At 41.3% G+C, this 27,987-nt stretch overlaps 1 long non-coding RNA gene across 6 annotated transcripts in view; it reads right to left on the bottom strand.

The window, feature by feature from the left end:
* LOC134357214 (uncharacterized) overlaps window positions 1–27,987 on the bottom strand; it is a 267,924-nt gene that overhangs the window by 104,757 nt on the left and 135,180 nt on the right. The window lies entirely within an intron of this gene.

Genomic DNA, 27,987 nt, shown 5'->3' with positions numbered 1-27,987 from the left:
ACCATAACTAAGTTAATAAAATATAATTTGAAATGCATGTCGTACACAGCACAGGTAAACAATAAACAGTAAACAGCTCACTGTCTTAGTGACGAGACCTCAGTGGTGGCAGGGTATTCATTAGTCAGTGCCCTACGGTCACTGTATAAACCCTATCAGAATCAGACCAGCTACCCAGTACTCAACATTGAATTCAGCTATTTCAGATAACCAACGTGATTACTGATTCCTGTCAATCTCTGGCCCATGACTGTCAAAGCACAATTGGGAGAAGGATTAGAGCAGAGACCTGGAAAATCTTTTTCACTCATCGTGTAGTGGGGGGTCTGAAACTCAAAGGCTGAAAGGATGGTCGAGGCAGAGGCACTCACTACTTATCTGGTTAACAGATTAATGAGCCATAGCCCAGAAGCACTGGATCAAGAGCTGGGAGGTGAGGTTAACTTAAAAAAGCTTTTAGTCTGCTCGAGATATATTGGATCCAAATATACTGTGATGTGAATTTCTTTAATTCCACAAAGTTTATGCCCCCATAAATCTAATCAATTCTATCATTTACATTATTTCTACTATTAATTATATTATTTTATTTTAAAAGGTGCAACTCTTTATTATAAATACAAGAGATTCTACAGATGCAGGAAATCCTGGGTAATGAATGTAAAATGCTGGAGGAACTCAGCCATTTATGCAGCATCTATGGAGAAGCTACGTGGATACTATGAGCCCTTATAACAGAGATGAGGAGGAATATCTTTAACCAGAGTATGGTGGATCTGTGGAATTCGTTGCCACAGACGGCTGTGGAGGCCAAGTCTTTGGGTATATTTAAAGTGGAGGTTCAGCTGTTTTTGGTTGGTCAGGGCATCAATGGTTACAGGGAGAAGGCAGGAGAATGGGATTGAGAGGGATAACAAACTTGTGATGTAAAAGATTTGATAGAGGCATAGAAAATTATGAGTGATATAGATAGGGGATATACGAGCAGGCTTTTTCCGCTGAGGTTGGGTGGGACTACAACCGGAGGTAGTGTGTTAAGGGTGAAAGGTGAAATGTTTAAGGGCAACACGACGGGAAACTTCTTCACTTAGAGGGTAGTGAGTGTGTGGGATGAGCTGCCAGCCAAAGTGGTGCACACGAGCTCTATTTCCACGCTTAAGGGAAGTTTGGATAGGTACATGGATGGGAGGGGTATGGAAGGGTATGGTCCAAGCGCAGGTCAATGGGAGTAGGCAGTTTAAATGGTTCAGCATTGACTAGATGGGTTGAAGGGCCTGTTCTTTGCCGTGCTTTTAGAAACATAGAAACACAGAAACCCTACAGCACAATACGGGCCCTTTGGCCCACAATGCTGTGCTGAATATGTACTTACTTTAGAAATTACCCAGGGTTACCCATAGCCCTCAATTCTTCTGAGCTCCATGTGCCTATCCAGGAGTCTCTTAAAAGACCGTATTGTATCCACTTCCATCACCGTTGCCGGCAGCCCATTCCACGCACTCACCTCTCTCTGTGTAAAAAACTTACCCCTGACATCTCCTCTGTACCTACTTCCAAGCACCTTAAAACTGTGTCCTCTATGACTCTATGACTCTAAATCAGACATGATGGAATGGTGCAGAGGACTCAGTGGGCCGAATGGCCTAATTCTGCTCCCATGTCTTATGGTCTTATGGAGAGGAACAAATAGTCGAGGGTTCAGACTGAAACCCTTCCTCAGGGGTCTTCATTACATTGCTTCCTTTTTCTGACATTTTTGAATTTGACATGCATCTGTGCTGAGAATTTTTCAGTATTATTTAGAGCTGATAAAATTCAAGTGGTAAATATTTTTCAGTTTTGACATGGGATATTAAATGATAGTGGTAAACAGTTAAAACATATTTTTCTGCAATGCTGGACTGATTTTGCATCTCTGATGGTAAGCTCATACTTTACTATCGAGAGTTTGCTGTTTCAGTGCTGTAATAAAAGAACATTGTTGTTGGAAATGAAAAGGTGGAGATCTATCCCTTTGGCAAAGATTGAGCTGGATACACACAAAAAAATCTGAAATATTATTTAACATTGTCTCTGAATTTTGTAACATAAACTGCGTATGCTGGATCTGTGCTCAATCAAATTAATTATTCTAAATGCACATAGAAAAGGACTTCATTCCATACAACAAATTTAATTGCCATCTTTATTTCTCTCAAATCTTATTGATTTAAAAAAATCTTGGAGTACTGGTGTGAATCAGCAGCTCAGATGAGCATTTTTCTGATTAATATGATTTGCTCACAAGGTCAGTAAGCCTACTTATGCAAGAAATATTGGTAAAATAGCAAACTTATGACAAAAAAAAATATGCACCTCTTTTCTTATTTTAATCCCCTTCTCTTCTGAAAGTGTGGGACTAATAATCATTATTTCATGGATGTGTGGTCCTATTGTAACTTCCCAAGAACCTATTCTTTCTGATCAGGCTGCAACACTAAGTCTCCTTACAAACATAGAAACATAGAAAACCTACAGCATAATACAAGCCCTTCGGCTCACAAAGTTGTGCTGAACATGTCCCTACCTTAGAAATTATTAGACTTTCCCCATAGTCCTCTTTTTTTCTAAGCTCCCTGTTCCTATCTAAAGGTCTCTTAAAAGACCCTATCATATCCACCTCCACCACCGTTGCTGGCAGCCCATTCCACGCACTCACCACTCTCTGAGTAAAAAACTTACCCCAGACATCTTTTCTGTACCTACTCCCCAGCACCTTAAGCCTGTGTCCTCTTGTTGCAACTATTTCATCCCTGGGAAAAAGCCTCTGACTATCCACACGATCATTGGCTCTCATCATCTTATACACCTCTATCAGGTCACCTCTCATCCTCCGTCGCTCCAAGGAGTAAAAGCCAAGTTCACTCAACCTATTTTCATAAGGCACGCTCCCCAATCCAGACAACATCCTTGTAAATCTCCTCTGCACACTTTCTATGGCTTCCACATCCTACTTGTAGTGAGGTGACCAGAACTGAGCACAGTACTCCAAATGGGGTCTGACCAGGGTCCTATATAGCTGCAACATTACCTCTCGGCTCCTAAATTTAATTCCACGATTAATGAAGGCCAATACACTGTATGCCTTCTTAAGAACGGTGTCAACCTACGCAGCTGCTTTGAGCGTCCTATGGACTTGGACCCCAAGATCCCTCTGATCCTTCACATTGCCAAGAGTCTTACCATTAATACTATATTCTGCCATCATATTTGACCTACCAAAATGAACCACTTCACACTTATCTGGGTTGAACTCTGTCTGCCACTTCTCAGCGCAGTTTTGCATCCTATCAATGTCCTGCTGTAACCTCTGACAGCCCTCCACACTATCCACAACACCTCCAACCTTTGTGTCATCAGCAAACTTACTAACCCATCCCTCCACTTCCTCATCCAGGTCATTTATAAAAATCATGAAGAGTAAGAGTCCCAGAACAGATCCCTGAGGCACACCACTGGTCACCAACCTCCACGCAGAATATGACCCATCTACAACCACTCTTTGCCTTCTGTGGGCAAGCCAGTTCTGGTTCCACAAAGCAATGTCCCTTTGGATCCCATGCCTCCTTACTTTCTCAATAAGCCTTGCATGGGGTACCTTATCAAATGCCTTGCTGAAATCCATATACACTATATCTACTGCTGTTCCTTCATCAATGTGTTTAGTCACATCCTCAAAAAATTCAATCAGGCTCATAAGGCACAACCTGCCCTTGACAAAGCCATGCTGACTACTCCCAATCATATTATACCTCTCCGAATGTTCATAAAACCTGCCTCTCAGGATCTTCTCCATCAACTTACCAACCACTGAGGTAAAACTCACTGGTCTATAATTTCCTGGGCTATCTCTACTCCCTTTCTTGAATAAAGGAAACAACATCCACAACCCTCCAATCCTCCAGAACCTCTTCCATCTTCATTGATGATTCAAAGATCATCGCCAGAGGCTCAGCAATCTCCTCCCTTGCTTCCCACAGTAGACTGGGGTACATTTCATCCGGTCCCGGCGACTTATCCAACTTGATGCTTTCCAAAAGCTCCAGCACATCCTCTTTCTTAATATCTACATGCTCAAGCTTTTCAGTCTGCTGCAGGTCATCACTACAATCACCAAGATCCTTTTCTATCGTGAATACTGAAATAAAGTATTCATTAAGTACCTCTGCTATTTCCTCCAGTTCCATACACACTTTCCCACTGTCACACTTGATAGGTCCTATTCTTTCACGTCTTATCCTCTTGCTCTTTACATAGTTGTAGAATGCCTTGGGGTTTTCCTTAATCCTGCCCACCAAGGCCTTCTCATGGTCCCTTCTGGCTCTCCTAATTTCCTTTTAAAATCCTTCCTGTTAGCCTTATAATCTTCTGGATCCCTAACATTACCTAACTCTCTAAACCTTTTGTAAGCTTTTCTTTTCTTCTGGACTAGATTTATTACAGCTTTCGTACACTACGGTACCATAACTTCCCTGTCTCATTGGAACGTACCTGTGCAGAACTCCACACAAATATCCCCTGAACGTTTGCCACATTTCTTCCGTACTTTTCTCTGAGAACATCTGTTCCCAATTTAAGCTTCCAATTTCCTGCCTGATAGCCTCATAATTCCCCTTACTCCAATTAAACACTTTTCTAACTTGTCTGTTCTTATCTCTCTCCAATTCTATTGTAAAGCAGATAGAATTATGCTCACTATCTCCAAAATGTTCTCCTACTAGGAGATCTGACACCCGACCAAGTTCATTTCCCAATACCAAATCAAGTACAGCCTCTCCTCTTGTAGGCTTATCTATATATTGTGTCAAGAAACCTTCTTGAACACACCTAACAAACTCCACCCCATCTAAACCACTTGCTCTAGGGGGATGCCAATCAATATTTGGGAAATTAAAATCTCCCATCACGACAACTCTGTTATTATTACACCTTTCCAGGACCTGTTTCCCTATCTGCTCCTTGATATCCCTATTACTATTGGGCGGCCTATGGAAACACCCAGTAAAGTTATTGACCCCTTCCTGTTCCTAATCTCCACCCACAGAGACTCCATAAGCAATCCCTCTGTAACGTCCACCTTTTCTGCAGCCGTGACACTATCTCTGATCAACAGTACCGCGCCCTGACTTCTTTTGCCTCCCTCCCTGTCCTTTCTGAACCATCTAAAACCTGGCCCTTGAAGTAACCATTCCTGTCCCTGAGCCATCCAAGTCTCTGTAATGGCCACCACATCATAGCACCAAGTGCTGATCTGCGCTCTAAGCTCATCCGCTTTGTTCACAATACTCCTTGCATTAAAATAGACATATCTCAAACCATCCATCTGAGCGCGTCCCTCCTCCCTCACACACTGTCTCCAAGCTTTCTCTATTCTTCCCTTTCTTTCTCCTTCTTCCCTTACTGCCTGTTACGCCGCTGGGGTTTGAGACAGCAATGAAGGTCCTCCACCTGTGGTGATCTTCATTATGTCAATAGTTTCCTTGTGGTTTTCACTACTGTCAGTCATGCAAGTCCCGGGTGGAGACTCAGGAATACCATCGCACTCAGATGTAGAAGGATTCTTCATTGCTGTTTCCGTAAGAATTTTGTTTCAGCAATCAGGGTTGTTAGCCCTGAGCTGAACCCCCAAACCTGGAGGACTGATGAACCACTCTTAGTCTGTTCTCTACCCTTTGACCTGGTTGGCATGGGTGACCCTACCAAGAGTCAAAGTATAAAGCCCTGACTCCAGCCTACAGGATCACTGAGGTACACAAACCTCCAAACCATGACAAGGTTGTGGTTCTGTTGGAAGAACACTCAGTGTTGTTGGGATATTCGCTGTGGTGGTTACCATGTTCTATTGCCTGGTGGTGTACATACAGATTCCATTTTCAATAAATTAGTTGAATTTTCTCCTTCCTAGTCTGAAGGAACTTCGTATCAAATATTGAAAGGCCTGGATAGGGTGGACATGAAGGGGATGTTTCCGATAGTGGGGGAGTCTTGGACCAGAGGATACAACCTCAGAGAAGATGGGTGTCCATTTAGAACAGCAATGAGGAGGAATTTCTTTAACCAGAAGGTATTGAGCCTGAGGAATTCTTTGCCAGAGACAGCTGTGGAGGTCAAGTCATTGGGTATACTTAAAGTGGAGGTTGATGGGTTCATGATTAATAAGGGTGTTGCTGGTTATGGGGAGAAGGCAAGAGAATGGGGTTGAGAGGGATAATAAATCAACAACAACAGAATGGTGTTTGTGTGCCTCACTTTCGTGACCTTCAATTCTGAATGCTATTTTTTTAGCTTTATTGTTTGTACGATTAGTTTTTTTTCTGCACATTGGATGTTTGATGGCCTTTTGAATGGGTTCTTTAGGATTTCTTTGTTTTGCGGCTGCCTGTAAGGAATCAAATCTCAATATTGAATTTAGTATACATATTTTGCTAATAAATATACTTTCAACTTTGAACTTTGGAGCAAACTTGAATGGCTTAATTCTGCTGCTATGTGTTATGGTCTTAAAGAAACATGTTCAGGGATGTCAATTCGGTTTACTAAGATCAGGTAACTCGGTGCATACTAGGCCATTAAATCTGGGATCATTTGGTCTACGTTGCATATACAAGTTCAAGTTCAAGTTTATAATCATTCGACCATACATGTCTATAAAGCTACATGAAATATTGTTCTTTCATATATTTCAAGGAAGGATGCAATGAGCTCATATTTTACCTCTGGTCAAGAAGTATTACTTAATCTATCTAACCATCGAGTAGTTCATCCACACCACAATCCAGAAGTTAACCGACTGAAGACTGAAAATTAATACGAAAGTGTTATGTGCTTCTGGGCTGCCAATAACAGATGAGTACATTCCAGTCATCATTAGCTCCTTCAGCAAGCTCCTAAGTTGGTGCATGAACTTTGAACTTGTGCTTATTTTATAATTAGGGATTTTGAAAACAGAGAGCATGGGTTTTCTCTGGGTGCTCCAGTTTCCACCCACAATCCAAAGATGTACCAATTAGTAGGTTAATCAATCATTGTAGGTTGTCCTGTGATTAGGCTACGGTTGCTGGCAACACAGCTGAAAGGGCTGGAAGGCCCTGTTCCATGCTGTATCTCTAAATAAAAAATGAGGAAATGACAAAGGGTTACGGGAGAAGGCAGGAGCTTCGGTTTGAGGAGGATTATAAATCAGCCATAATGGAAAGGCAGGCAGACTCGATGGGCTGAATTGCCTAATTCTGCTCCTATCTCTCATGGTTTTATAGAACACCAATTTGACCTGTGACAGCCCTGACTATTCATTTCAAGATCAGAAAGTGACTTGGCCTTTTAGCCTTCAGCACAATAGCAGTAAAGTTAAAGATCAGCCTTATTTGCTGCATGTCTGTCAAAGCACCAAACGTACAGTGAAATGTGTCGTTTTGCATCAATGACCAACACAGTCCCAGGATTATGCTGGGGGCAGCCCACAAGAGTCACTACGCTCTCAGCAGCAACATAGCGTACCCACGACTTACCAGCCCTATCCTTAACTGTACATATTTTGGAACACGGGTGGAAACCTGAGCACCCAGAGGAAACCCACTTGGTCACGGGGAGAATGTATAAACTCCTTACAGACAGCGATGGGAACTGGTCCCTGATTGGTGATCATTGGTGCCACAAAATGATTGTGTTAACAGCTACGCTACTGCCCCGTGCTGTAGAATAGTATTTTAGCCTTAAGTTCATGATTCCAGTGATGATTCTTTAGCTGTGAGCGGAGGAGTGAAAATATTTAATGCAGTTCAGGATTTTGCTGAGAGTGATGAAGTGAATGTATTTTCTGCTGACCACAAAGATATACCAACTTTTGTAGCATGAACTTCTTTTCTTGGTATCGAAGAGTCCTGTGATTTCAAGAGCCATGATGTCATCAAACTGCCTGAGCGGCTGGTTACACTGAAGAACTTCATCCGTCAGCAATCCAGAAAGGAAAGTGCTTATTTTCAGTATTTTTAACATTTTATGCAATGTGAAGTAAAGATAGGAACAATCCCATGAGATTAAGGTAGAAGTTCAAATATGGACAAAATATTTTATAAAAGAGGGATACAGAATTATCAGGTATAACAGTGGGGCTATGGTAGCGTCACGGTCAGCAAAACGCTATTACAGCTCAGGACATTGGAGTTTCGAGTACAATTCCAGTATCCTCGGTAAGGAGACTCTGTACATTCTCCCTGTGGAATGCATGGGTTTTCCTAGGTACTCCAGTTTCCTCCCACATACTAAATATCTCCCGGGTTGGTTAATTGGTCAATGTAAATTGTCCTATGATTAGACTAGGGTTAAATTTTGGTTGTTGATGGAGCAACATAGTTCAAAGGGCCAGAAGGGCCTGTTCTGTTCTCTATCTCTAAATGAAAAACTAAATAAACGGCTGGGATCAAGCAAATCTCTTGGGGAGTAGAAGGGATGTAGAAGTACATAAAAGAAGGAAATCAGGAGAGCAAAAACGGGATATGAGATATCCTTGGCAGATATAAACATACTTCAGCTACTGGTTTCCATTTATGCACCCTGTTTTAACTCTAATAAATTTATCAAGCATCCTTTTCGTAAAACCACATTGACTGTTCGACTGCATGATTTTTTTCTTAAATATCCTGCCTGTACTTTCTTAAATAACAGATTTCAGCATTTTGCCAATGTTTCAGGTCAGACCATGTCCTCTTCCTTTCCAGTCTTGAGCCAGTAAACGTCGAACTTCCAGCAGAAGTGGTTGGGGCAGGTTCGATGTTGTCGTTTAAAGATAAATTGGATAGATATATGGACAGGAAAGGAATGGAGGGTTATGGGCTGAGTGCAGGTCGGTGGGACTAGGTGAGAGTAAGAGTTCAGCATGGACTAGAAGGGCCGAGATGGCCTGTTTCCGTGCTGTAATTGTTATATGGTTATATGGTTATATGGTTATATGGTTATATGAGGTAAAGGAGAATCCTAAAAGATTCTATTTGCACATTCAGAGCGAAAGAGTAACTAGGGAGAGTGCAGGCTCTCTAAGAATCAACGTGGTCATCTATATGTTGAGCAACAGAAGATGGATGACTTTTAAATTAATACTTTATCAGCTCTCACCTACGGCTTCATGTAGCTGTTTACACTACGTCAACAGGCGGGCTAAACCAGGCAAGGGTAAGCAGTGGGGTTCACACCCTGGTAGATGGGAAATGCTTAGCATGCAAAATCAGCTCCGGCAGACTGGCCTGATCAGATCTGCAGTAAGATCCAACAACCAAAACAGTAGTTCTGCAAAACTCCATGCAGAGCGAAGAACATAACAAGGCACAGAAGAAGCCATGGTCGTCCACTGCAATAAAGGAAGACTGCAATTGTGATGACTACTGGACTCATTCTTTTGAGGTTGAGAGAGTGAACCTGCCCCCAGGGCAATGGCTATTTCATTTTAAAAACTGTCTTAAAAACAGGTTTCAACTGCCATCATTGGATCTGACGGACAACCAAACAATCTCATCTGTATTAATTGTGGAGCACAACATGGAAACAAGGGGACTCAATGAAGGGAAAATGAGATCCCGAAACATGCATATATTTTGAAAGAGCAGGTTCTGGATGTGTTGAGGAGTGTAAAGTTGAATAAATTATTGGGGTCTGACCAAGAGTATCCTAAGACATTTTGGGAAGCAAGGGAAGAAATTTCAGGAACTCCTTCAGAGATGTTCCTTAGACATAGGTGAGATACTGGAAGACTTAAGGGCTGTTAATTCTGTGCCTTTATTGAAGAAATGCTGCAATAACAAGACTAGGAACTACAGGCTGGCAAGACTAATATCAGGTGGCAAAGTTACTGAAAGGATTCTGAGAGAAAGGATCTATGTGCATTTCGATTAGGGATTAGGTATAGGGTCTGATAAGAGATAGTCATCATGGCTTTCTGCATGGGAAATAGTGTCTCAAATATTTGATTTGAGTTTTTTTGGAGAGGATTGATGAGGCAAGGCAGTAGATATTGTCTACATGGACTTTAGCCAGGAAATTGTAACTGCTCTCCCTTTCCACTCTGACCCCTTAATGGGATCTGGTCTGTGTTTTATTGATTTCCTCACCTTGAAGGCCCCAGTCAATTCCTTGGTCATACTGACGTTTAGTGCAAGGCTGTTGTAACACCACTCAACCAGCCGATCTACTTCATGCCTGTACAGTTCCTTGACACCATCTGAGATTCTGCCAACAACAGTTGCTCACAGCGAATTTATGGACGGCATTTGACCTGTGCTTAGCCACTCTGTTATGAGTGTAGAACAAGTCGAGCAGAGGGCACTTTGCACTTTGCAGATGGTAGAGATAAGTTCAGACATGGGAGTAGCAAATTTGAGACTCTGAATATGAGTGGCCTGTGGCCAAGAAGGGGTGAGGGCAGGGGTCTCTTTGGCTAAAATAAAAAGCCTACATTGTGAGAACCACATGATAGACTAAATGAACACATCACTGACAGCTCCTTAATGATTTAACTTTACAGAAATTTGTGTGGGTAGCCAGAAGCTTTTTCCCAGAGCTGAAATGGCTAACATGAGGGGACATAGTGTTAAGGTGCTTAGAAGTAGGTACAGAGGGGATGTCAGAGGTAGGGTTTTCACACAGAGAGTGGTGGGTGCATGGCGATGGTGGTGGGGGCGGATACAATAGGGTCTTTTAAGAGACTCTTAGATCGGTACATGGAGTTTAGAAAAGTAGAGGGCTATGTGGTAGAGTAACTCTAGAGTGGGTTACATGATCATTGTGGGCTGAAGGGCTTGTTATATGCCGTAGATTTCTATGTTCTAAATTTTCATGTAACTAAAACAAATAGGGATGGCACAGAATCACTGGGCCTGTTTCTTTGACTCCGACTCCTTTTCCTTTTAGAGAGATTTCACTGTAAAAGGCCCTACCAGCCCAATGAGCCCGCGCCGCCTAATTACACTCATGTCACCAATTAACTTACTAACTCGGCACCAACATAGCATGCTCGCAACCTACTTAGCCATACACCTTGGGAATGTGGGAGGAAACCAGATCAACCGGAAGAAACCTGTGCGGTGACGGGCAGAACATTCAAACTCCTTACGGACAGCGGTGGGAATTGAACCTGGATTACTGGTGCTGTAAAGCATAACGCTAGCTACCAAGCTTGCTCAACAATAGGGCCGTACCACCGGGCAGTGCGTGGCTGAAAGGAGGTGGCTAGAGCACGGTCAAGACTGGGAGTTGGAGGCTCGAGCCCGGCAGGCATTCTGGACAGATGATGCGCAGAGAGCGATGCAGGGTAAGGGCTGAGTGGATGGGACGAGTGGCAGGTAGGAGGAGGCCAGAGAGTGGGATGGGGAGGGTGGAGGAGCTCAGGAACAGGGATAATTATAGGTCTGAGTTGTCACAACATGTGCTGGCAATACCAGAACCCAGATGTAGAGGAAAGATGACAAGAGTTTATTCATAATAATTTCAAAAAATATTGGTGGCTTGGCCAAGAAACGTCGCAAGAGGCAACATTCTTAAAACTAGGACCTTGCGATTAGTGCAAATTGGGCGTCGGCTTAAATAATTCAAGTAATACGGTATCTCGGAGTCTGTCAAAATAAACTTAACAAGCTTTAACAGAAAACACCAGGAGATTGTATTACAAAGAGAGACTCGCTAGAGCAACACCAAATGATTAAAAACTCTTGTTAAACAACAATTAACCAATTCAGGTGCTCTATAAACCTCAGAGCCCAATGCTCTGCAGCGCCCCACACGGGCCCGAAGAGCTCAATACACTGAGCAGTCAAGAGGAGACGGATGAGGGTGGTGGAACAAAAGAGCGTGGCAGTAAGCAAAAGCACCTGAGCCTGAATGTAGGTCTATTTATATTTGCACACCGGCAAGTTGTGCACCAAAAATGTTCTTCTAAGTTTGTCCTTTTCCCTGTAGCTTTTATTACTCTTAAGAAGTTTACTTGCCCGTGACTTTTTAATTCTATATATTTTACTTCAGATGACATACTTTGCAGGTGAGTGGAGGAAATTTTAGGAGGGGGTGGTAGAGGTAGTTTTTTTTACACAGAGAGTTGTGGGTGCCTGGAATGCACTGCCAGGTGTGGTGGTGGAGGCTGATATTATAGGGACATTTAAGAGCCTCTTACATAGGCACATGGATGAAAGAAAAAAGAGTTATGACTGTGTTAAAAGCATCAGCTGTAACATTTAATCTTACCAAAGAGAAAATGGCTAGAGTTGCTTAGCACTTTAGGGCAAGCTGTGTCAAAAATCAAACTCACAAAAATTACTGAAAATTAGTGAAAGTAGTGAAAAAATCCAATATTTTCAAAAATGGTATCTACAAGAAAGCACAATAATAGCTGCGTATATATTCTCGTCTAGTGTGAACTCCTGACAGCCCCTATCTCTCTCTCCCCTACTGAGGGCGATGAGTTCCTTTTATAGACACTAGGATAGACCATCTAAAATTACCAACAAAGTTAACCTAAAACTACAAATAAACAGAAGTATTTACATTAAATACAGTATACAAAAACCTGTACACACTTACACATCCCTATTACTAAAGAGATGGAATATTCCACCATTTTATGGCAGGAAAAGCACCATAAAACCAACTGAAGCACATCAGCTTGGCTTAGGACCCAGCGGACGCCATGTGACATCGGAAAAATGGAAGTGTGAAACAGCAGAACGTTCAACAGCATTGCAAACTTACAGTCAAATACAAATAACGATTGAAATTAAACTAATCTTTGATGTCTGACTCTGAATGCATGTCGCAATGTGTGTGTGTGTGTGTGTGTGTGGTGGGGGGTAACAGTGGGTTAATTATGAGAATATACTGGGGAAGACATTGAAGTGTATACACTCAGCACAATGTCAAGGAAATGTTTGTGTGTGTGTATGCACGTGTGTAAGGAGTACATGTATTGAGTGCTCTACATTACAGAAGGGTTAGATTTTTCATGGAATAGCCTTGTATAGATCAGCACAACATCATGGGCTGAAGGGTTCGTACTGTGCTGTACTACTCTGTGTTCTAAATGAGGGACATGGTACTACAGCATTTTGCTCGCTATCACAGTGCCAGAAACCCAGGTTCAATCCCTGCTGCTGTGTGTAAGGGGTTTTTACGTTCCCCCCATAACTATGTGGGCTTCCTCTGGGTACTCTGATTTCCTCCCATATTCTAAAGATGTACGGGTTAGGGTTAGTAAGTCGTGGGCAGGCTATGTTGGTGCCTGAAGTGTGGTGACAGGACTCCCGAGCACATCCTCAGACTGTGTTGGCCCTTGACGCACGGTCACTGGATGTTTCAATGTTTTGATATACATGTGAGAAATAAAGCTAATCTTAAATCTCTTAAAATCTTAAACTCCGTCTCTGTTCCTGCCCCCATTTCTCTGCCTGCACACGGGGTACCATGCCCAGGCGTGCTTCATCTGCTTTCTCGTCCATGCTCCCAGCCATCCAATGTCAAAGTCAAGGCCAATTTATTACCTAAGTACTCTATATGTACCTTGAGGTCCACTTTCTTGTGGGCATTGACACAAAAATAAGGAAATACAATGGAATTTATGAAAAAACTATACAAAAACACTGACAAAGAACAATGTGCAAAAGAAGGCATATTATGCACGGGGGAAAACACATGTAACACTGAGAACATGAGCTGTATACTCATTCTGGGGGAATTTGAGGTTCATGTTGTACGTGTTTCTGGAATCTGGTTACTCTTTTTTTTTGCAGTTTTGTGAGGGGATTGATCAGGACAATTGATGCAGAGTGGGGTGCTCCAGTGAAAAATGGCTCTGCAGTGGGCTCGGGACGTAACTCTGACCTGAACCAAACTGAATACTACGGGACCCCTGGTTTGACGTTTGATATTCTACATGTTGTTCCCTCTCTTTTTGCCGTTGCGCAATGTGTTTTTTTTGCGTGTTGGGTGTTTGACGTCACTTTGAGTGGGTTCCATGGTATTTCTTTGTTTCGTGGCTGCCTGTGGGAGGGCAAATCTCAGATTTGTATTCTGTATACGTACTTTGCTAATAAATCTACTTTGAATCTTTGAATGAGTTGCAGAGCCTTTGAAAGTACTATCAAATCACACTTGATCTCAGGATGAGCAGATGGATCTTCCACACCAGCCAAGTGACAGCACCAGGAAACCATTATTTTCCAGTAGACGAGTGACATGTCAACTCCAATATTCCCTCTACACCATGCATGGAGTTTTGCTTAAACTGCCCAGAGTCCTGATCATGGGGCAAAGTGACCAAGATCAAAATTAAAGTAAATTTATTATCAAAGTATGTACATGTTACCATATACAACCCTGAGCAACACACACAAAATGCTGGAGGAACTCAGCAGGCCAGGAAGCATCTATGGAAAAAAGTACAGTCAATGTTTCAGGCCAAAGTGTCGACTGTACTCTTTTCCATAGATGCTGCGTGGCCTTCTGAGTTCCTTTAGCTTTTTTTGTGTGTTGCCGAATTTCCAGCATCTGCAGATTTACTCTTGTTTGTGACATACAACCTTGAGATTCACTTGCTTGTGGGTATTTAGAGCAAACAAAATAATTGCCTTAGGATTTATGAAAATCTACTTATAAACAAAGATTGGCAAACAGCCAATATGCAAAAAAGACAAACTGTGTAAATAAAGAAATATTGTATATTGCATAAAAGGTGTCTTTGTCTGGGCACCAGAATGTAGGACTTCACTAGATCTCTTTCTTTCTGGATACCAACCAAAACAGAAGCAGATGACTTTACACACTGCAAATGAGGAGATTACACTGGGACCAAGAGAAATGCCTAGCCAGTGTAGACTGCTTGCCCTGGGGAAAATGAGGTCTCTCGATGTAATCTGATCAACAATATGGACCCTCCTCAGGATAAAGTGTACGCAAAGACCTAATATGGAAAAAGGAAACATTCTTTGATGCTATGATCCCCACACTAGCCCAAACATGTTCATGGTACATGGTGGGCATACTATGTTGGCACCAGAATGTTTAGCAACTCCATTCTTCAGTGTGTTGGTTGTTAATGCAAACAATGTATTTCACTGTATGTTTCGATGCACACCTGATAAATAAATCAGAACCTCAACAAATACAGGTGAATCTGATTTCCCTACAGTAGTTCTCTCTGTATGAGTTTTCCAGTTCAGGGTGTTGAATTCTGATTATTTTGATCCAAGGTTCTTTCAGAAGTCAGGAAGGAGGCACAAAACGTTTTGCTCATGATCATTTTATTAAGAATTGATAGAACAAAAAAAACAGGAACCGAACGGTGATATATGTCTACTATTTGAGATAGGCAAAGGAACAAAGATGGTGCCTGACATAGAACATCTATTGTTATACCACGGAGATAGGAAAAAATTCCATTCAAATATAGATAAGAATTAACCAATTAGAAGGTACTTATTCAATATTGCAGTTCCAAATTAACCAATCAGGAAACACTCATTCGTTTAATGCAGAACAAGGTAGCTTCCAGGATTTAGAATTCCAGAATTATACTTTGTATAGCCACTAGAGGTATACTAAACTATAATAGGCATATAAGAACTGTTTAAAATACAAGTAGATAATTAACTGTTAAACTGAAAATTAAATCACAATTAAACAGTCTAATCTAAGAATTAAACAGTTAGATCCAACAAGGAGTCAGATACCAGGCTGACAGGAGAGCCCTCATCCCCAGCAACCACATGTTGTTCTGGCAGGGATATGGTGGGAAAAGCTGGTAGATACACTGCGAAATAATGAATTGTTCTAACTTAGCAATGCCTTATTTGCTCACACAGCTTACATGCAAAGGGAATGGCATGCATTGCCATGCTAATCAACCTTTGACCACTCTGCAGAATCCTTGGTGCTTTTTCAAACATGGAACGCAGAATATTATAGCACTGTTTTGCCAACCTTTTAACCTACTCTAAGATAAATCCAACCCTTCCCTCCTACATAGCATTCCATTTTTCAATCAACCATGTGCCCAAGAGTCTTTTAAACGCCCTTAATATTACCTGTCTCTACCAGCACCCCTGGTAGGGCATTCCATGTACCCAGCATCACTTACAGTATGATGTTTTGAAAAGGGGCAATATTATGCTGAAAAGTTATGAAGGCAAAATCTTAAAAGCCACTTAAGACCTAACATTTAAATGCAACAGGTCGAACAGTTCAGACGTATCACTTCCATGGAGAAACACAGCCTTCCTTACACAGCTTGTCAAGGGCACCAGATTGATCTGATCTTAAAATTCAGAGTTCAAGGTTCCAAGTAAATTTATTGTCAAAGTACATGTATGTCATCATATATTACCTTGAGATTCATTTTCTTGCAAGCATTCACAGTGGAACAGAGAAATACAATAGAATCATTGAAAAACTACACACAAAGACTGACAAACAACCAATGTGCTAAAGAAGATGAACTGAGCAAATACAAAAAGAAACACAAATAAGGCATTGATCATGTGGATAGTCAGAGGCTTTTTTCCCAGGGCTGAAATGGTTGCCACAAGAGGACACAGGTTCAAGGTGATGGGGAGTAGGTACAGAGGAGATGTCAGGGGTAAGTTTTTTACTCAAAGAGTGGTGAGTGCGTGGAATGAGCGGCCAGTACCGGTGGTGGAGGTGGAAACGGTAGGGTCTTTTAAGAGTCTTTTGGATAGGTACATGGAGCTTACAATAATAGAGGGCTATGGGTAAACCTAGTAATTTCTAAGGCAGGGACAAGTTTGGCACAGCTTTGAGGGTCAAAGGACCTATATTGCACTGTAGGTTTTCTATGTTCTATGCTTCCAAGTAAATAAATAAAATAGAGAACATGAGTTGGTGAGTCCTTGAAAGAGAGTCTGTAGGTTGTGGAATCAGTTCAGGGTTGTGGTGAGTTAAGTTATCTGTGCTGGTTCAGGAGACTGATAGTTGTAAGGTAGTAATAAAGATCTTTAGCAGAACAGATCTCTCTGGCCTCAGTGTCCCTTCCCATCCACCTTCTCTCTCTTCGGACAGTTTAGTCTTTATTCTACATTCTACTACCCTAGAACTGCAGGACCACCGCAGCTTCATTTTTCAAACAAATAAAGATCACTTGACTTCTTTAGCATTACTTTCATCAGCTGCAAGGCATCAGATCGCAAGACCCTACAGTGGATAGTAAAAACTACAGCAAGGATCATTGGGGTTTTCTTCTGCCATATTTGTGACATTTACTGAGAGAGTTGTATACAAATGGCCTGAAACATTGCTGAGGATCCCTACCACCCAATCCAAAGGTCAAAGGTTCAAAGGTCAAACTTAATATCAGAGAAATGTATACAATATACATTCTGAAATGCTTTTTCTTCGCAAACATTCACAAAAAACAGAGAAGTGCCCAAAAGAATGAACGACAGTTAAACATGAGAACCCCAAAGAACCCCTCCCAGCAACCCTCTCCCGCACGTAAGCGGTGGCGAGCAACGATCCCTCCTCCCCCCACCAGCTAAAAAAGCGCACCCACTACTGAGCCCAAGCGTGAGCTAAGCGATAGGAAAGACACTAACCAAAGTTACCCCAAAGGCTTCGCATTTCATCCAAAATTCAACAACCCACAGGTTCCCTCTCTCCCTGGCAAGGAAGAGGGAGATATCCCCCATTTTCACAGTGAGTGGGAGACGTAACAACAACCTTCTGGTTTATGATGTTAAAAGTCCATATCGTCGCTTTTTTCCATAACCTCTTTGATCCACTCCCATCAGGAAAGATGTACAGAAGTATCAGGACTAGGAATGCCAGACTGGGTGACATCCTCTTCCCTCAGACTGTGAGACAAATGAATATGCTGCTGCCATCGAGGTCTCGTTGCTGTGAAAGCAAGCTGCAAGCTGTTTACTGTTTACTATACTGTTGAGTGTTTTCTGTCTACTTTACCTGTGCTGCACACTCATCATTGTGGACTAGTTTTATTAACTTATATGCGGTAATATTTTGTGTGCGATATATGTTTTGTGGGTGCACCGTGGTTCAGAAGAACATTGTTTTATCAGGTTGTCTATACGTGCAGTCAGATGACAATAAACGTAAACTTGAACCTGAACTTTCAGGCAATATAATTGTTTTATTGGGTTGTATATGTGTGTGCAGTCAGATGACAATAAACGTAAACTTGAACCTGAATTTTTGGGGCAATATAGTTGGGTTTTATTTCATTCAAAAACAAGCTTTCGATCTTTCTTCAACTCATTCATTTACAAACTTTAAATGATCAGGAAGGCTTTTAAATAAATCAATTTGCTTGGCATGTGCAGTGTTTTAAATGTTGAATATTAAGATTCCTGTGACCTCGTGACACATGATATCAAATCTGATCGTAGATATGATTGCACTCAATCTGCACACTCCTAATCACAAGAGATTCTGTAGATCCTAGAAATCAAGAGTGATATGCATAAACTGCTGGAGGAACTCAGCAGGTCAGGCAGCATCTATGGAGAGGAATAGAGTCGACATTTCAGGCCGAGACCTTTCATCAGCATTTGACTTATCTCCTGAGTTCCTCCAGCATTTTCTGCATATGGCTCGCAAGTTATATGCTAAAAAATGCAATTTGTGATTACTATTAGAAAGTTTATGTAAACTAGAACTCAATAATACATTACATTGCTTTTCAATTTCACAGCAAAAATCCTTGTTAAGCAAATATAAGTGTGACTGCCATGCCTTACCTTGAAGGACTGGACATTCTACTTCTCATATTATGTAACTATTTGAAATTATTTGTCATTTCATTATTAGTTTAATTGCCAATGTTATTATTCTATTTGTTGTTTTATGATTTCTCTTCTTTCTTTGTTCTTGTTTTGACTACCAAAACTTAACATATCATAATGCTAGATACAGCTAAATATTTACATGATAATGAGAAAATAAGCAGTATCTAAACCAATACCAACCATTGAAAACTTCAGACTATGCTATAAAGAAGAATAATTCTCTAAGATTTTTAAGTCCTATTAAAAATGTAATGCTGGTCCTCCAAACTTTGGTGGATAAACCTGAACCAATTAGCAAAGAGTTAAACTTTTTGTCGAACTATCTGATTTTACTGAAGGGTAAAACAATAGCGATACAGCAGCTGGGGAAAGAAATAAACCGTATATATTACTGTTACATTTTGAACTCCAAAACATAAAACCAGTTGAGAGAAAAACATGGATCTGGGAATATGTACCTACTCTTGGTTCTATTTTTACACTTTGCAGCCAGATGCTTATTACATAGCGGTGTGATAACGTGTGGCATTCACGTACTTTTACATCAAACTCGTAATGAATTATGTAAACAATAAAGAAAGCTTAATCAAACAGTATATTTAAAATATCATTCAAATATTACTGAAATATCAAATACACAACAGTTACATTTTTAAAATGTGTTGGCCATAATTCATCCAACATTATTAAGTTTATTGCTAAAATTATATTGATGCTGTGTTGCAACAAACAATAAAATGCTATCATTGTCCTATACTGGAACTGCAATGACTTTGAACCTTACAGGATAGTTCAGAAAACTGGTATATCTTTGTACAGCATAAAACTGTATCTCCTGAATTAGACTTAGGAGCAGAATTAGACCATGCAGCCCATTAAGTTTGCTCTGCCATTCCATCATGGCTGATTTATTATTCCTTTCAATCCAATTCTCCCGCCTTCTCCACATAAACTTAGATACCCTTATTAATCAAGAACCTATTCACCTCTGCTTTAAATAAACTTAAAACCTTAGCATTACATCATTGCTTTATATTCTAGTCCTCTAAAAATGAATGCAAATCCCCCCCCCACTTTCAAATCTCTTACTAGCTCTTCTTTCAGTTAGTCCTGACGAAGGGTCTCGGCCCGAAACGTCGACTATACCTCTCCCTACAGATGCTGCCTGGCCTGCTGCATTCACCAGCAACTTTTATGTGTGTTGAATGCAAATATTCCATTTGCTTTCTTTACCATTGACTCAACTTGCAAGGTAACCTTTGGGGAAGCCTGCACAGGGACTCCTAAGTCCTTTCGCACCTCTGATTTCTGAATTTGCTCCCCATTTGGAAAATAGTCTATTCCTTTTTTCCTTCTACCAAAATGTGAGACCATACAATTTCCAACACTGCACTTATCTGCCACTTCTTTGCCCATTCTCCTATTCAGTCAAAGTCCTTCCTGCAGACTCGCTTCTTCCTCAACATTACCTGCACCTCCATCTATTTTTGTATTATCTGCAAACTTGGCCACCAGAACCTCATCCCAAAACTGAAATGTAGGTAACCTTCTTTCTAATCAATTTATGCTGTTGTTTGAAACAAAACTGATAACTTTCACGCATGGCTTTGGTATCCGACTTTGATATTGATTATCATTCTGATTTAACTCAGATTAATCTTGCAGATCCTCTGAACATTATTGGCAAGTGTTTACTAACTCGGGGATGAGAAATCTAATTCACAAATGAGTAAGGATGAAAAAAATAGATTTATAATTAGTTAATATATGCTTGATTTGATTTCTTAAAATCAATGCCAGCAATCATGGTAAGGCATTAATTGATAAATTAATAAAGCCAAAACCAATTATATAATAACATCCATCAAAACAGGGCAGCTCAGGAGTATAGGGGTTAGTACAACGCTTTACAGTACTAGCAACCCAGGTTTAATTCCTACCACCTGGGTTGTACTGCCTGTAAGGAACTCAGACATTCTCCCCGTGACCACATGGGTTTTCTCTGGGTGCTCTGGTTTCCTCCCACAGTCCAAAGACGTGTTGGTTGGTAAGTTAATCGGTCATTGTAAATTGCCCTGTGGTGAGGATTAGATCGGGGGTTTGCTGCACAGCATAGCTCAAAGGGCTAGATGGCCTATTCTGCTCTGTATCTCAATAAATAGTAGGCATCCGTTAGTCTTGTGAGACCACGGATTTGCGCCTTGGAAGGTCTCCAGGGCGCAGGCCTGGGCAAGGTTGTATGGAAAACCAGCAGGTGCCCATGCTGCAAGTCTCCCCTCTCCACGCCACCGATGTTGTCCAAGGGAAGGGCACTCGGGCTGATACAGCTTGACACCGGTGTCATCGCAGAGCAATGTGTGGTTAAGTGCCTTGCTCAAGGACATAACACGCTGCCTCAGCTGAGGTTTTAACTAGCAACCTTCAGATCACTAGACCGATGCCTTAACCACTTGGCCACGCGCCAACAAATAGAAGTAGGAAAGTTGTTTCCATTGGTAGGTAAGACTAGAACTAGGAGACATTGCCTCAAGATTCAGGGGAGAAGATTTAGGACGGAAATGAGGAGGAAGTGTTTTTCCCAGAGAGTGGTGAACCTGTGGAATTCTCTGCCCAGGGAAGCAGTTGAGCCTTCTTCACTAAATATATTTAAGAAACAGTTAGATAGGTTTTTACATGGTAAGGGAATTAAGGGTCATGGGGAAAAGGCAGGTAGATGGAGTTGAGTTTACTTACAGATCAGCCATGAACTTATTGAACGGCAGGGCAGGCTCGATAGGCTGGATGGCCTACTCCTGCTTCTATTTCTTATGTTCTTATGTCCTTAAATAAATAAATGAACAAGGAGCAACCTTCATGAGCTCTGACAGCTCTCGACGATCCTGTAATTTCAGGCTGAGGTGATGTGAGAGCATCATTCTGGAAGTAGGGTGAACCCACAGAAAGCATCCAGCCCAGACTGAGTACTGAGAACTAAAGACCTGTGCTAACCAACTGAGTGGAATGCTCACTGATACCTTTAACCTCTCACTTCATCAGTCTGAGGGACCCCCCTCAGGCGTCAGTTATACCGGTGCCTAAGAAGAATGTGATGACCTGCCTCAGTGACTGTCGTCCAGCAGCACTTACATCCGTAGTAATGAAGTACTGTACTTTGAGGGGTTGGTGATGAAACATTTCAACACCTGCCTGAGAAGTGACTTGGATCCATTCCAATTTGCCTACCGTCACAACCGATCAGCAGCAGATGCCATTTCACTGGCTTTTCACTCAACCCTGGAACATCTGGACAGCAAGGTGCATACATCAGGATGCTCTTTATTGACTGCAGCTCGGCATTCAATACCATCATTCCCTCAAAACTAATCAATAAGCTTCTAATCCTTAGCCTCAATACCTCCTTGAGCAATTGGATCCTCAATTTCCTCACGTGCAGTCCCCAGTCTTTTCAGATTGGTAACAGCATCTCCCCCACAATCACCATCAGCACAGGTGAACCAAAAGGCTATGCGCTTAGCCCCCTGCTCTACTCACGAATGACATTGGAGCTAAGCACAGCTCCAATGCCATATTTAAGTTTGCTGATGACACTAGAGTCACAGGCCAAATCAAAGTTGGTGATGAATCAGCATACAGGAGGGAGATTGAAAATCTGGCTGAGTGGTGCTTCAACAACAACCTCTCACTTAAATTCAGTAAGACCAAGGAGCTGCATATTGGCTCCAGAAGCAGGAATCAAAGGTCCATGAGCCAGTCTTCATTAGTGGACCAGAGGTGGAGAGGGTCAGCAAATTAAAATTCCTCAGTGTTATCACTTCCGAGGATCTGTCCTGGGCCCTGCCGTGCAATTGTAAAGAAAGCACGGCAGTTCTCTACTTCCTTCGAAGATTGCGAAGATTCAGCATGACAACCAAAGCCTTGACAAACTTCTGTCGGTGTGGTGGATAGTACTTTGACTAGTTGCATCATGGCCTGATATGGAAACACCAATGTCCTTGAATGGAACATCCTACAAAAAGTATTGGATGCAGCCCAATCCATCATGGATAAAGCCCTTCCCACCATTGAGCACATCTACATGGAGCGTTGTCACAGGAAAGCAGCATCAATCATCAAGGGCGCCCACACGGTTCAGGAACAGTTATTATCCCTCAACCATCAGGCCTGTGAACCAGAGGGGATAATTTCACTCAACTTCACTCATCCCATCACTGAATTGTTCTCACAACCTATGTAAACATTTTTAAGGAATCTTCTTCTCATGTTCTCCATATTTATTGCTTATTTATTATTATTATTATTATCTTCTTTTTTTCTCTTTCTTTTTGTAATTACACAGTTTGTTATCTTTTGCAGATTGATTGTTTGTCCATCCTGTTGGCTGCAGTCTTTCATTGATTCTATTGTGTTTCTTGTATTTAATGAGTATGCCCACAAGAAAATGAATCTCAGGGTTCTATATGGTGACATAGATGTACTTATATAATACATTTACTGTGAAATTTACTTTGAACTTAATAGAGGTTTCACACATTCTGCAAATCACATTCTCAGTTGGAAAAGCGAATTATTTAAGGCTGTAGTTTGTATAAATTTTCCATGAAGTGCTGACATTTAGCAATGAGGCACGTGAAACAATAATAAATAGGGTAATTTAACACTGCAGCAACATGGACCAGAAAGTCTGCTTTGGTGCCAGAACGAACCTTTAAAACCCAGGAAAATTCTTGATTGGTCAGGGCATGAAGGGATACAGGGAGAAGGCAGGAGAATGGGGCTGAGAGGAAAATTGGATCAGACATGATGAAATGGCAGAGCAGACTTGGTGGGCCAAATGGCATATTTCTGCTCCCATATCTCATGGTTTTATGGTCTTATGATGAAGAAATCCTACCATTCTGTCTGGGTAGCCTCCAAACTGACGGCATGAACAGCGACCTCTCCAGCTTTTAGAATTTTTTCTCTCTCCTTTTTTCCCTTCTTTTATTCCCCATGTTCACCTCTTACCTCTTCTCTTCACCTGCCTATCATCTCCCTGAGGGGCCCCTCCTCCCTTCCTTTCTCCCATGGTCAATTCTCCTCTATCAGATTCCTTCTTCTTCAGTCCTTTGCCTTTTCTACCTATCACCTCCCAGCTTCTCACATCATTCCTCTCCCCCACCCACCTGGATTCACCTATCACTTTCTAGCTTGTCCTCCTCTTCCCCATCACCATTTTATTATGGCATCTTTTCCCTTCCTTTCCAGTCCTAATGAAAGGTCTAGGCTTGAAATGTTGACTGCTTATTCATTTCCATAGATGCGGCCTGACCTGCTGAGTTCCTCCAGCGTTTTGTGTGTAATGCTCTACTATTCAGAATATTTCTCCCCGCAAAAAGCTCTTTATAACGTAATTCTCTGCAAACAAACAACAGCCTCCAATGCCTTGTTCCCTTAACAGAAAATTGACGAATTTTTTAAGCAGAGGCATGAAAATATCTTATAGCTACACTCCTGTCCTTGCTACTTAGTTTGACTAAGTCCTGTGTAGTCTGTGCAGATACAGATGATGTTACGCTCAGTGTTACACATTGCTTTCTGATGACAAAATTACACTTCATATTATAAGCAACAGAATTCAGCGTGTTGTGACTCGCTGTGCCATACAAAGATAAAAATCCTACCAGCCTCAATATCAGAAGAGCAATAGCAAATGAGAATGCAGTTCATCTCATGACCAAAATGATAACTTAATTTTATTTAAATATTTTTCTTATACTAAAACATTGTTAACTTTATTCTAAATGGAACTTTTAAAATTAAGAAATATGTAAAACTTAGTTGTATATATCTTTCAACCAGCCACTAACTGTGCTACATATATTATTGACTAATCATACATTTATGTAATTCATTGTATACATAATTGACATTTCATGTGTAATAAATTGTAAAATAATAACTACCTTATGGAGAAGTACACTTAGTGGCCACTTTATTAGGTACAGGAGAGGAACCCCATGTATTCTTTTCCTGCTGTAGCCCATCCAATTCAAGGTTCAACATATTGTGCATTCAGAAATGCTTTTCTGCACACCACTGTTGTAACACATGGTTATTTGAGTCACTGCCACCTTCCTGTCAGCTTGAACCAGTCCGGCCATTCTCCTCTGACATCTCTCATTAACAAGGCATTTTCACCCACAGAACTGCCACTCAACTCACTGAATGTTTTTTGTTTCTCTGTAAACTTTTGGGACTGCTGTGTGTGAAAGTTCTAGGAGTTTCAGAGGTACTCAAACCACCCTGCCTAGCACCAACAATCATTCCACAGTCAAAGTCACTTAGATCACATTTCCTCCCCAATCTGATGTTTGGCCTGAACAACAGCTGAATTTCTTGACCACATCTGCATGCTTTTAACCATAAAACTATATAACAATTACAGCACGGAAACAGGCCATCTCGGCCCTTCTAGTCCATGCCGGACTCTTACCCTATCCTAGTCCCACTGACCTGCTCTCAGCCCATAACCCTCTATTCCTTTCCTGTCCATGTATCTATCCAATTTAACTTTAAACGACAACATCGAACCTGCCTCAACCACTTCTGCTGGAAGCTCGTTCCACACAGCTACCACTCTCTGAGTAAAGAAGTTCCCCCTTATGTTACCCCTAAACTTTTGCCCTTTAACTCTCAAATCATGTCCTCTTGTTTGAATCTCCCCCACTCTGAATGGAAAAAGCCTATCCACATCAACTCTATCTATCCCCCTCATAATTTTAAATACCTCTATCAAGTCCCCCCTCAACCTTCTACGCTCCAAAGAATAAAGACCCAACTTGTTCAACCTTTCTCTGTAATTTAGGAGATGAAACCCAGGTAACATTCTAGTAAACCTCCTCTGTACTCTCTCAATTTTGTTGACTTCTTTCCTATAATTCGGTGACCAGAACTGTACACAATACTCCAAATTTGGCCTTACCAATGCCTTGTACAATTTCAACATTACCTCCCAACTCCTATACTCAGTGCTCTGATTAATAAAGGCCAGCATACCAAAAGCTTTCTTCACAACCCTATCCACATGAGATTCCACCTTCAGGGAACTATGCACCACTATTCCTAGATCCCTCTGTTCTACTGCTTTCTTCAATGCCCTACCATTTACCATGTATGTCCTATTTTGATTAGTCCTACCAAAATGTAGCACCTCACACTTATCAGCATTAAACTCCATCTGCCATCTTTCAGCCCACTCTTCTAACTGGCCTAAATCTCTCTGCAAGCTTTGAAAACCTACTTCATTATTTACAACTCCACCTATCTTAGTATCATCTGCATATTTACTAATCCTTTTGCATACCAGTGTTTTTATGCATTGAGTTGCTGCCACATGATTGGCTGATTAGAAATTTGTATTAATGAGTAAGTGTACCAAATAAAGTGGCCACTCAGTGTATATCAAAGTTGCTTTTAGTAATTCATGATAAAATAAAAGACACATTTATGATTTTACCACATCCTAAATACTAATCAAACACTTTCCACCATTATTCAGTCTAATATTTCTGCAGCTATTGCAACGGAATTTCTCAATTTACTGTATGTTAACTCAGAACTACAACAGCTACAGAGTTTCATCATTTGTATTAACAGACAGTGCTGGTCACCATTTGGACCTCACGTGCATCCTTTGCAGTGTGTCCTAACCAGCAGTCCTGATGACTGTTGTTAAAGTGGTCATCCAGTACTGTACTGTTTCATGACATAAACCAGTAATATTAAACCTGATTCTGGTCTCTACTATTGATTTATTTGATCATGACTAGTTTACTTCAGCTAAAATGGGAGAAAGGATCCTACTATTTCCCTCAGTGCCTTTAGCATAGAACATAGCTCAGCCCTTCAGCCCACAATATTGTGCTGAACCAATTAAATTAGTAATCAAATGTCTGCTTCACTGCCACTGCTACTGTGTGGTAACCGGAATATCTGGAGCTGAAGGCCTCGAAATCCTCGGCTTTGTGTGTTTCAGCGGCTGGGGAGAGGTCAAAGGCGCTCGGCAGATGATGGCGCTCAGGAGGCTGTGTCGGAGAGGCTGCTTGGAAGCTCGGAGTTTTCGGACGGATGGACTCAGTGTCGGCTGTGGTCGGCTGCTTCCAAGGTATCGGCAAGTTGACGGTGCCTGGAGGTTTATGGCAGGGAGTTTCTCCCTTTTGCTGCCACTATCGGGGACTTGGGAGTCAATCGACTCGGGACTTTGAGACTTTTTTTTTACTGTGCCTATGGACTGATCTTCATCAAATTATGGTATTGCTTTGCACTCCTGTAACTATATGTTATTATTATGTGGTTTTGTCAGTGTTAGTCTTTGGTCTGTCTTGTTCTCTGTGATATCACGCCAGAGAAACATTGTATCATTTCTTAATGAATGTGTGCTTTTCTAAATGACAATACAGTAAAAGAGGACTGAGTGTTCTCATAATCTAAAAATGGCAGCTAAACTAATCCCCTCCAACACTCCAAAGAAAACAACCCAAGTTAGTAGAACCTCTCATTATAGCACATGCTCTCTAATCCAGGCAGCATCCTGGCAAACCTCCTCTGCACCCTCTCCAAAGCCTCGACATCCTTCCAGTGCATCCTGGTTTTGAGAATTCCTGTTAGAATTTCATAAAGAGCTGATAAAGGGTGGTAGCCTTCAATGTCAACTGTTCATTCCTTTCCATCGATGCAGACCGACCTGCTGAATTCCTCCAGCTTTTTGTGTGTGTAACTCTAAAATGTCACGCTCTGCTTGTGAATAGAGACTTACATCTTTGCCTGCACATATATTTGTATCTGTCTGTGTGTGGTTATTAATATATGTGTTTCAGATTGGGCATATTTCAATTTATTTTTGTTGTGTATGTGCACGTGTAACTGAGTGTGCATGTAGGGACACAAATATGTTGTTGACGTCAGAGATAGGCTTCAACATTTTTCAAAGTTCAAAGTTCGAAGTAAAGTTTATTATCAAATTACACATATACAACCTTGAGGATCATTTTCCTGCAGGCATACTCAGCAAATCTATAGAATAGTAACTGTAACAGGATCAATGAAAGGTCAACCAGAGTACAGAAGACAGCAAATTATGTAAATACAAATATAAATAAATAGCAATAAATAACGAGAACAT

This window comes from Mobula hypostoma, chromosome 16, assembly GCF_963921235.1.
Source record: "Mobula hypostoma chromosome 16, sMobHyp1.1, whole genome shotgun sequence".
Lineage (NCBI taxonomy): Eukaryota > Metazoa > Chordata > Chondrichthyes > Myliobatiformes > Myliobatidae > Mobula > Mobula hypostoma.
The sequence above is the reverse complement of the archived record's forward strand: the minus strand, read 5'-3'. Positions and strand labels throughout refer to the sequence as shown.